A 10,735-nucleotide genomic window follows, 5' to 3' on the forward strand; every position below is an offset into this window, starting at 1 on the left:
CCAGCGATGCTCAGAGGTTACTTTTGGCTCTGCACTCAGGAAGTACTCCTGGCGGTGCTTGGGAGACCATTTGGGATGCTGGGGATCGAACCTGGGTCGGCGACATGCAAGGCAAACTACCCGCTGTACTATATAGCTCCAGCCTCTATCTCAGTATTTTCATTATGTTTCTTTTTAAAATTCTATAGCAGTACTTATTGTAATACTTATTAGGTTTTTATTTTCCTAGCTATTGATGTACAGTCCTAGGAGTTCTGGGTCCTTTTATTAGTTTAGTGATTGTAATCCAACTTTATGACAGACTTTCTTGAAATCCTTTTCTCAACTGAAAGTCCAATTAATTTCTTGGTCATGATATTTTTAAAATAATGTTGTATATATCTATAGGTGGTATCTCAGGAACTTTTATCAGCTTGGAATTTACGTTGAGTTCTGTTTTAATGTTCAAAATGGGTTTTATAGTATTTCCTTCCTTTAAATGTATTTTTATTGGAAAATAAAATTTTATTTTATAATAAACTTATCATAAAAGAGTTCATGTCAATATGGTGTAACTGGAAACTCTTGCTGTAAAATCTTAGAGGTCTTAGTCTCCCTTTTATTTTATAACAATTAAACAAAAATGTGTTTTGAGAATATAAACTACTTTATTATGAGCCCCTCTGAAGCAACCAAACTGGAGATATGCATATGACAGTATTTTGACAGCCTTCTCCAGAATTCAATTATGAATCCTTCTTTTCCCAATACTTCCTTTATGTTCCTAGAGCCATCATCAGTGGAAAACCCTCCCACTGAACTCACGCCACTTTTGTTTTATTTAAAACTTTACAAGAGGAGTAAGAGCTTCTCAAGAAGTTCCAAGTTAAGAATGAAACTCCCCACACCCTTGCTCTCTTATAATGAGGAGTTAAAGCTCATGTTCTCACACAGTATACTGCAAATTAATCTTCATGCAAAACACCTTTCTTTGAAAGGCCTAAATTTTCAAACCCTAAGATATTCCATCCTGCCTTGTACTCAGAGTATCTGTGAATCCCATCACAGAAAAATATTCACTACATGCTTAAGCATATAACTATGGTATTCTTGTCCATACTGCTTCCTATCACCATTCTTGGTGATACTAGGCCCACTCAAAGTCCTTATTTCACAATTTCTTGATCTCTTCATCTTATTTTTAGATCTCCACTTCATTTCAGTTGCTATTACTGAAAATCGAACTATGGGATAACAATTTTATCTCTGAAAACCTATATAACATAAATCTTTCCCTTTAATTGCCTTTAATTCCCTCAATGATTTCTCAATACATTTCTTCATATTTATTGATTTGTTCAAACACTGGATAACTCTTTCTCAAGCACCTGTCTGTATTTATTTCCTTCCTCCATGTGAAAATCTATAGCTAACTGCATCATTTCTTCCAGTATTCTTGATAACATTACCCCCACCGTTCTTCCATTTGCTCTAGTCTAGCAAAACCCCTATCCTATACCAATGTCTACCCAATTCTAATATGAAAGCATAACTACAGAAATTTATGAAATCATATGTACTGCTGCCAATAAAAATTGATAGTGGTTGTTGATTTTTTATTTATTTATTTGGCTAGAGTGATAGCGCATCGGGTAGGACGTTTGCCTTGCACACGGTCGACCCAGGTTTGATTCCTCTGTCCCTCTCGAAGAGCCCAGCAAGCTACTGAGAGTATCTCGCCCACACAGCAGGGCGTGGCAAACTACTCATGGCATATTCCATATGCCAAAAACAGTAACAACAAATCTCACAATGGAGACGTTATTGCTGCCCGAATGAGCAAATCAATGAGCAACAGGATGACAGTGATACAGTGTTGCAGTGATTTTTTTGATACTAGAGTTCTTATTCATGGTGATATGTATATATACAAGGCATGTGCCCTACCATTTGAGCCACAAAAACTGTATCTTCTATTCAAAGAAATACAAAACACAAGGAAACAGAAAAATATGTTATGTTCATGAGTAGGAAAAATTAATATTGTTAAAATTATCAATCTATCCAAAACATTATACAGATTGCAGTCTACCAAAATTCTAATAGTATTCTAACAGAACATAGAACATTACTGAAATAGTTATAGAACTTCCAAAATCCCAAATACTCAAAGCACTCATAAGAATAAAAGTTGGTAGGCATTGCATAACATTTCCCAACATTAAAGTATATAATAAAGCTATTGTAATAAAAAATGGTAAAATTATTTTATATTTTATGATCTATGGGTGTAGTTACATTTAATGTTTTTTTCAATGAGGTATTTCCTTGTTCCTTTTTTCTATTATTTTAAATCTAACTAGGTTTTGCCTTATTTCTAGTGTCTTATATATTTCGTTTAAAAGAAAGCCAACTTTTGGGGCCGGAACGATAGCACAGCGGGTAGGGCGTTTGCCTTGCACGCGGCCGACCCGGATTCAATCCCAGGCATCCCATATGGTCCCCCAAGCACTGCCAGGAGTAATTCCTGAGTGCAAAGCCAGGAGTAACCCCTGAGCATTGCTGGGTGTGACCCAAAAAGCAAAAAAAAAAAAAAAAAGAAAGCCAACTTTTTTCCTTTCTGAAACTTCCATTATTTTATTTGTCAACTATAAACTATACATTTTGAATGCACATATAAACTGTACGGCATTGAGTGTATTTCCTGCCTTCATTCCACCTTTCTCTATCATTTGTGTGCATTTGAGAGAGTTAATTTATTTTATTTATGCTTTGTTTTACTCATATGTATCACTGTATCACTGTCCTCCCGTTGATCATCAATTTGCTTGAATGGGCCCAGTAATGTCTTCATTCATCCTAGCCCTGAGATTTTAGCAGCCTCTCTACCCATCCTTCCCAATGGTGCCTCATTAGAGGCTCTTCTGGGTCAGGGGAATAAGACCCATCATTGTTACTGTATGTGGCATATCAATACACCACGGGGAGCCTGCCAGGCTCTTCCCAATGTGGGCAGTAAACTCTCCATAACTTGCCAGTTTCTCCAAGAGGGAGAACTAGGCTAGCAGATGTCAGGAGGCCGCATTGCACTTACATGAAAATATTTTAACTCATATGTAAATTAAAATATTTTCATCTATTTATTTTTCATGGGCTGGAGTGATAATGCAGTGGGTAGGCTGTTCACCTTGCACACGATCGACCTGGGTTTGATTCCTCCGCCCCTCTCGGAGAGGCTAACAAGCTACCAAGAGTATCTCACCTGCACGGCAGAGCCTGACAAGCTACCCATGGCGTATTCGATATGCCAAAAACAGTAACAACAAGTTTCAAAATGGAGACGTTACTGGTGCCCGTTCAAACAAATTGATAAGCAATGGGATTACAGTGACAATGATACAGTGATTCATTTGTCATAAATTTCTGTCTTTTCTTATTTAAATCATGCTCACTCTCTAATTTTATATGTAAATATGGCATTCTAGTTCTTATGTTTTTAATATTGTGTTTAAACCTTGCTCAATGGAGAACAGCCTATCTAAATATAAAAACTTCAACTTATAGTTATTTTCTTGCTATTGGTATATGTAACTATATCCATACACCATATGTGTAACAAAGTTTTGTTTTTGTCTAGAAATTTTTTTTGTCTTTGTTATTAAAGTGCAAAATATTTTTCAGGATATATCTCTCAGTTGACTCATCAGGGATGTTTTTACCAAGTATGTTCCTATATATAGATTTAGGTTCCTTGTTTCTGGGAAATTTTCTTTAACTTATTTTACTATTTATTTTATAATGCTTTTCTATCCTTATTCAGAGACTCCAATTATATGTATGTGAGATCATCTCTGCCTATCTTCTATGAGCTGTCACTTTATCTGATTGTTTTTATACTTTGATTTTTTTTTCTCAGTAATTTTGTTATTTTTTCAATTGATTCTGTTCTTTTGGGTTATATTACAGGTTAGTTATTGTTCCCGAGAAAATTTTATCACATTTTCTGTTTATTTTCTGGGTTTTATTTTATTTTTATTTTATTTATTTATTTTTTTATTAGTTTATTTTTAATTAGAGAGTCATCGTGAGGGTACAGTTACAGATCCACACATCTTTGTGCTCATGTTTCCCCCATACAACGTTCGATAACCCATCCCTTCACCAGTGCCCATTCTCCACCACCAGTAAACCCAACATCCCTCCCCCCCTCCCCAGTCCCATCTCCCTCCACCCCACCCTGCCACTATGGCAGGGTATTCCCTTTTGTTCTCTCTCTCTGATTAGGTGTTGTGGTTTGCAATAAAGGTGTTGAGTGGCCATTGTGTTCAGTCTCTAGTCTGTATTTGGCCCACACCACCCTTCCCCCACATGACCTCCAACCACATTTTACTTGGTGGTCCCTTCCCTGATGGGTTTTATTTTATTATCATATTCGTTTTTCCTTTTATTTTTGAGTTTTGAGCTTTTTCTGGAAATCATTTTTAATATATATAAATATCTAATCATTTCCATTTTCCTACCCTTCAAGTCTTAGAAGAACTTTCATCAACAGTAAAGTTTTGTTCTTTTTAACCCTTCTAAAGTATTTTATATTTGTAGTCAGCATTTTTTGTTTAGTTTAAAATCTCTTGTTTCATAGCAGTAAGAAATAATGTATTGCTATAAAATAGAATATAAAATATTTCATGAACAAAATATCAAATTTAGCAGTAATAAATAATTTTGTGTGGACAGGTGTGAGATGTTAGTGGCTCTCTAGTCTTTATAGTTCAAGAGCACCCTCCTCTGTATAATTCAGCATAATACAGAGTAATAAACTATATTTTAGAGTATAATTAACTAATTTCTTTAATGATAGTAAAGAAGGGAATAGATTTCTTTTTAAATTTTGTGATTCTTTTTTGCATAGCTATATCTTCATTTTCTTTTTAAAAATTTTTATTGAATCACTGTGAGATAGTTACAAGCTTTCATGTTTGGGTTACAATCATACAAGATCAAACACCCATCCCTCCACCAGTGCACATTCCCCACCACCAATATCTCTGGTATAACCCCCCTTTCCTACCCTCCCCCTGCCTCCATGGGATAATATTCCCCATACTCTCTATATACTTTTGGGCATTATGGCTTGCAATACAGACACTGAGAGGTCATCACGTTTGGTCCATTATCTACTTTCAGCACACATCTCCCATCCCGACTGATTCCTCCAGCCATCATTTTCTTAGTTGTATCTTCATTTTCTACTACTTATCCTTTACACTTTTTATCATAAAGTTCTTTTGATTCCCCACAAATGGGAACCTATCAAGATCTTTCGTCTTAGATTTCTTATACTTTCAAAACATTTTAATCATAATATGCATTTTGATAGTTTTTAAATATGGATTTCAAGTCGTTAGACTAAGCCACTTGTCATATGAGAGGTATTCCACAAATATTTACTATTATTGTATTAGTAAAAACTATTAGTAAATACTATTATATTTACTATCATTTTCATTTTCACATAAAACACTTTAATGGAGTAGATAAATAAGGTACTATTATCCCCAGCAAAATATGAAACCGTTGCTTATTGCTATTGTGTAATGTATTTAGTCATTGAGATTCTGAGATTATATACATATATGTGTGCATGTGTATAAATAAATTTGCATGAATTCACTTAAACTAAACTGTGTTGCCACAATAACCCCTAAATTTCCACGATTTTCAGCAATAATGGCTTATTTCTTATTTGTGTTCAGATCCTTGAGAGATCAGTTGTAATCCTATCCTATCTGGTGTTGCTTTTCAAAAAAAAGGGACAGCTCACTGGCACATGCTAGTTATAGTGTCAGAACACAGAAGAAATGGCAGAATCATATGTTGGTGCTTAAAAATATGACCTAGGTATAGCAGATCTCATTTTTAACTTGTGTTAAATTAACCAAATCAAGACATGTGATGTACCCTGATATCAGTGGAGCAGGAAAAAAATCCTTCTTTCAGGAAGGCTACCAAGAGGGGAAGCAAATAATTCTGAATAAATAGCAAAATATACCAAAAAAAATTTGAACAGTAACTTAAAAAATTAATAAATATAAAGACACTAGAAAGTTAATCTTCCCAAGGTTTCATGGCTAGTGAGAGGTAAAAATGACATTGCATCCCAAGTCTGTGAGTCCTGAGCCCATGGTTTATGCCAGACTACGCTACAGCTTGATTCACCCTTCTTCAATTTTACTCTCTGGTTTTACCTATCACATGCCCTGTTCTAGTAATTTGCACTTTAGCTGACAGCCCAATTTAAATTCAAAGAGAAAACTGAGCAAGTCAGAGATGTTATTACAGAAATATTAACTCACTGAATGAGGGATTATAAATTGAGGAGTTACAGTGTACCTGTTGACTGATTAATACACAATGTTAACCCTGAGCACTGCCACGTATGGTCCTCCTCCCTTTAAGACCTAGCAAAACTTTTATACTAACACAGAGTAAGCACTGCATCATTGGAATTCAGAGAAATATAAACAAATGTCAGTATGTATCCAGTTGCAGGAGGTCAAAAGTATAACTTAATACTTTTGATGTCATGGTGGTTGGTGATCTTAATCCTATATAATTCGAGGGCCAACCCACGAGGCAGAGCCTGGCAAGTTACCCATTTTGTATTGCATATGCCAAAAACATTAACAACAAGTCTCACGATGGAGATGTTACTGGTGCCGCTCGAGCAAATCAATAAGCAATATCATGACAGTGATACAGTGACAGTTAACAGATTTAATCATTCACTTGACCTAATGAAAATTATGGTATTATAGTGCTGAAGAGAAATATTTCTTGGGGGATAAATATGTATTTTGCAATGTTCAATCCTTATCTGCCAGTTACGACATTAATATTTATTACCTAAAATTTATAATTCTCCTAGAAAACACCTATATGTCAATTTAGATAGTAAAAACCTCAGGAGGGGTCTAATTCAAGGTGGCAGTGTAAGAGTCTTTTAAAATTTCTTTCTCGTGTGGATACACCAAATGTCCTATACATGCAGATAAAAGCCCCTGAAAAAAATTCAGAAACTAGTAAATTGAGTCAATATATGGAATGCAAGATAAAGTACCGACATCAAAAATACGAAGAGTAAAAATATGAATTGCATGCTCAATAAAGAACTCCCACCCTTAGCACAGCAGCAGACAACTGAAAGGAAATCCAAAAATCTTAATTACTCTCCAAATTCAGTATTTGAACTTCATATCTACCATCCAACTTTTAAGACTTGCCCCTGAGAGATGTGCCCCCACACCCCTAAGATCTGTAGCCAATGGCATTATTCTGTAAAGACTTACAAATTTTGACACCTCAAACAAATAAGCCCTATTAAAAATTAAGGTAGTATTGGCTTACAGCACTGTAAAGTTTCAGGTGTGCAGTGCCACACATTAACAACTATATAAAACACACCACATCCAGCCACTAAATATTGGGGTAGCGTCCACCACCAATCACACCTCCCCCAACCTGTTTTAAACACCTCCCCAAACTCTTTTCTTCTGAAAACTACATTCCTGCAGTCATCTTTATCCAAACATCTATTGATGGACACTTAGGCTGTTTCCATATCTTCACAACTGTGAATTGTGCTACAGTTATCTTGGCACATATATATTTTCAATTTAATGTTTTCATATTCTTCATATAAGTATACAGAAGTAGGATTAGTTTTTTGTTTTGTTTGAGGCTTTCTTTTGTTTTTCGGGCAACAGTTGAGAGTACTCAGGCTTGCTCCTGGTTCTGAGCTCATAACTCATTCCTGGAATAGTTCAAAGACCAGATAGGGTTTGGGATTGAACCCAGATTGACCACACACAAGACAAGCACACTACCCACTTTACTATCTCTCCAGGCCATAATATACAGAGGTGGAATTGGTGGATCATAAGTACCTATTTTTTTAAGGCATCTGAATATTTTCTATAATGGCAGCACCAAATTACATTTATACTAGCTATGTACAAGCGTTCCTTTGTCTTCTCAACAATTAGGGTTTCTTCACTTTTTGATAATACCATTCTAACAGGCTTAACGTGAAATTTCAATATAGATTTGGAGAAGCCAGCCCGTGATTGTAAATTCTCCCGGATCCCCAGGCCTGACATGGTATCTTGTCCATGACCAACTGACTTAGCATCCTGTTTAGATAACTTCTGCTAGATAAATGTAACAAAACCCCAGAGAAGCCTGCACAAGGATCAGTGTGCTTCAGAACTGGAAAGCAGAAAGATACAGCCATTGTGAACTGGTTTCACCCTAATGACATGGAGGCCAAGAATGTGCCTTTGAAAACAGAAAATGGAGTTGACAGCAAATCTTTGACAAGGCCCTGAAAAAGGCCCTTAATCAAAGAAATTCTGAAAACTTAACATTTTATATTTGAGAGGCCTCAAAGTACAGCAGGTCAGGAGTTTGTCTTGCCTTTGTCTAACCCAGTGTTCAGTCCCTGACGCCACATATGGTTCAACAAGCCCAATAGCCACTGCTATTCCTGAGCACAAAGCCAGAAATAAGTCCTGAAAAGAGCCAGGTGTGATCCCAAAACAAACAAACAAAAATTATATTTGTAAAAAAAATAGAATAGCAATACACATCAATATTCATAACACCAGTCATCATCATTATTATTATTATTATTATTATTATTATTATTATATTTGGGCTGGAGAGATAGCACAATGGGTAGGGTGTTTTCCTTGCATATGGCCGACCGGTTTTGATTCTTCCGTCTTTCTCAGAGAGCCTAGCAAGCTACCGAGAGTATCCTGCCCACATGGCAGAGCCAGGCAAGCTACCCGTGGCATATTCGATATGCCAAAAACAGTAACAACAAGTCTCACAATGGAGATGTTACTGGTGTCTTTTCGAGCAAATCGATGAGCAATGGGATGACAGTGATACAGTGACAGTGATTATATTTGTATGGAGTGAAGAAGTTTATCACTTTAGTGGAGTTGGTCCAATGAATATGGAAGATTGCAGGCAATTAAAAGAGAAGAATAGAGATGTTATTGAGCTCCATTATCTTCTAAATCATATAGATCCTTACTCAGAAATATGACTTCATAGATAGGACTCTGTGAAAGAAACAAAGAAACTGTTAACTAAGAAAGGAAAAAAACTATACTTAGCTTTCTTGCATTACAGAGTCAGAACCATCCTGGAAATTTTGCTCCTCTCTCCAGACTAATAATAATAAAGGAGAGTAATAAAATAGACATTAAGGATATCCATGTCATTATCTGCTATCAGAAACTGAAATTTGATGTTGGTGGAGGAGATTCATTTGACTCTACGACACATCTCTGTAATAATGACGAGAAGAATTCTTTTGCAGAGAGAACACAGTAGGACAACTCAAGAGGCTGCTCAACAAAATACTGAAGAAATAGAGCAGCCAAGGGGCTGGAGAGATAGCACAGCGGGTAGGGCATTTGCCTTGCACGTGGCTCGACCCAGGTTCGATTCCCAGAGTCCCATATGGTCCCCTGAGCACCACCAGGGGTAATTCCTGAGTGCAGAGCCAGGAGTGACCCCTGTGTATCGCCAGGTGTGACCCAAAAAGAAAAAAAAGAAAAGAAAAAAGAAATTGCGCAGCCAAGAGCTAAGCAAATTAGCTGAGACTGCTGATAAAGTCACACAAGGATTTGGGGGAGAACTAGAAATACTGGAAGCAGAGTACAAACTTCTCTGCAGTCAAAGAGATCAGAGGCAGGAAAATAGGAACAAAAATAGATATAAAAACATCCTGCCCTTTGATCCAGGGTTGTCCTACAAACTAGTGATTTCAATGAGCTGGTTTCAGATTACATCAATGCAAATATTATCATGTCTGAATGTGAAACCCAGTGCAACAATTGAAAGCCCCAAAGAGAGTTATATTAGCACCTGGCTGCCTGCAAATCACAGTGAGTTATTTTGGGGGTATAATGTTTCAAGAGAACTCTCAAGTGATTGTTATGATGACAGGATAAATAAGAGAGGGAAGTGTAAATGTGTCAAATACTGGGCTGAGGTGTATACTCTAAAAAGATTTGGAATTATCCATGTTAGGAACATCAAAGCAAGTGATTCTCTTAGTTGTATATTAAGAGAGTTTAACCTTTCAAAGGCTGGATAAGAAAATAAGAGCCATTATTTTCAAGACTTTTCAAAACTCCTTTCAGATTTGAACATAGTGTTCTGACCACAGCAACATTCTGGTCTTCCTGTTCCACCATAAGCAGGGAATCATCGTGGATGTAGGACCTGGGGTGGTTCAGTGCAGTGCTGTAATTAATCAGACAGGGGCACTTATTTTGATTGATATTCTTGACATCATAAGAGAGAAAAGTGTTGACTACTACATTGATATTCTCAAAGCCATTAAAATGGTGTGATTTCACAGATCAGGGATGGGTCTGACAAGTTAAATTAATTGTATGACTATCCAGTTTTATATTCAATCTCTTCAGCCCAAGATTAGAAAAGAGCTGAAAAGCAAGATGAAAGGCTATATTTAAATATTAAATATTCTACCAGACAAGCATAGATAAGAGTGCTCTTCTGCCTTGTATCTCCTAACATTATTATGTGTGGAAATGAATAAATAATGCTAGAGCTTGTGAAAAGATGACTTGATGCAGAAACAGAAAAATTTCAAATGAGGAGAACATTAGATGCATCTTTTATACTTTCCAAAATAAATTGATAAGATCATATGCAA

The 10,735-nt window shown here is 36.2% G+C and overlaps 1 pseudogene; it reads left to right on the plus strand.

The window, feature by feature from the left end:
• Positions 1 to 8,294: 8,294 nt before the first annotated feature.
• Positions 8,295 to 10,150, plus strand: LOC101542237 (tyrosine-protein phosphatase non-receptor type 11-like; annotated as a pseudogene).
• The last annotated feature ends 585 nt before the right edge of the window (positions 10,151 to 10,735 follow it).

This window comes from Sorex araneus, chromosome 4, assembly GCF_027595985.1.
Source record: "Sorex araneus isolate mSorAra2 chromosome 4, mSorAra2.pri, whole genome shotgun sequence".
NCBI lineage: Eukaryota > Metazoa > Chordata > Mammalia > Eulipotyphla > Soricidae > Sorex > Sorex araneus.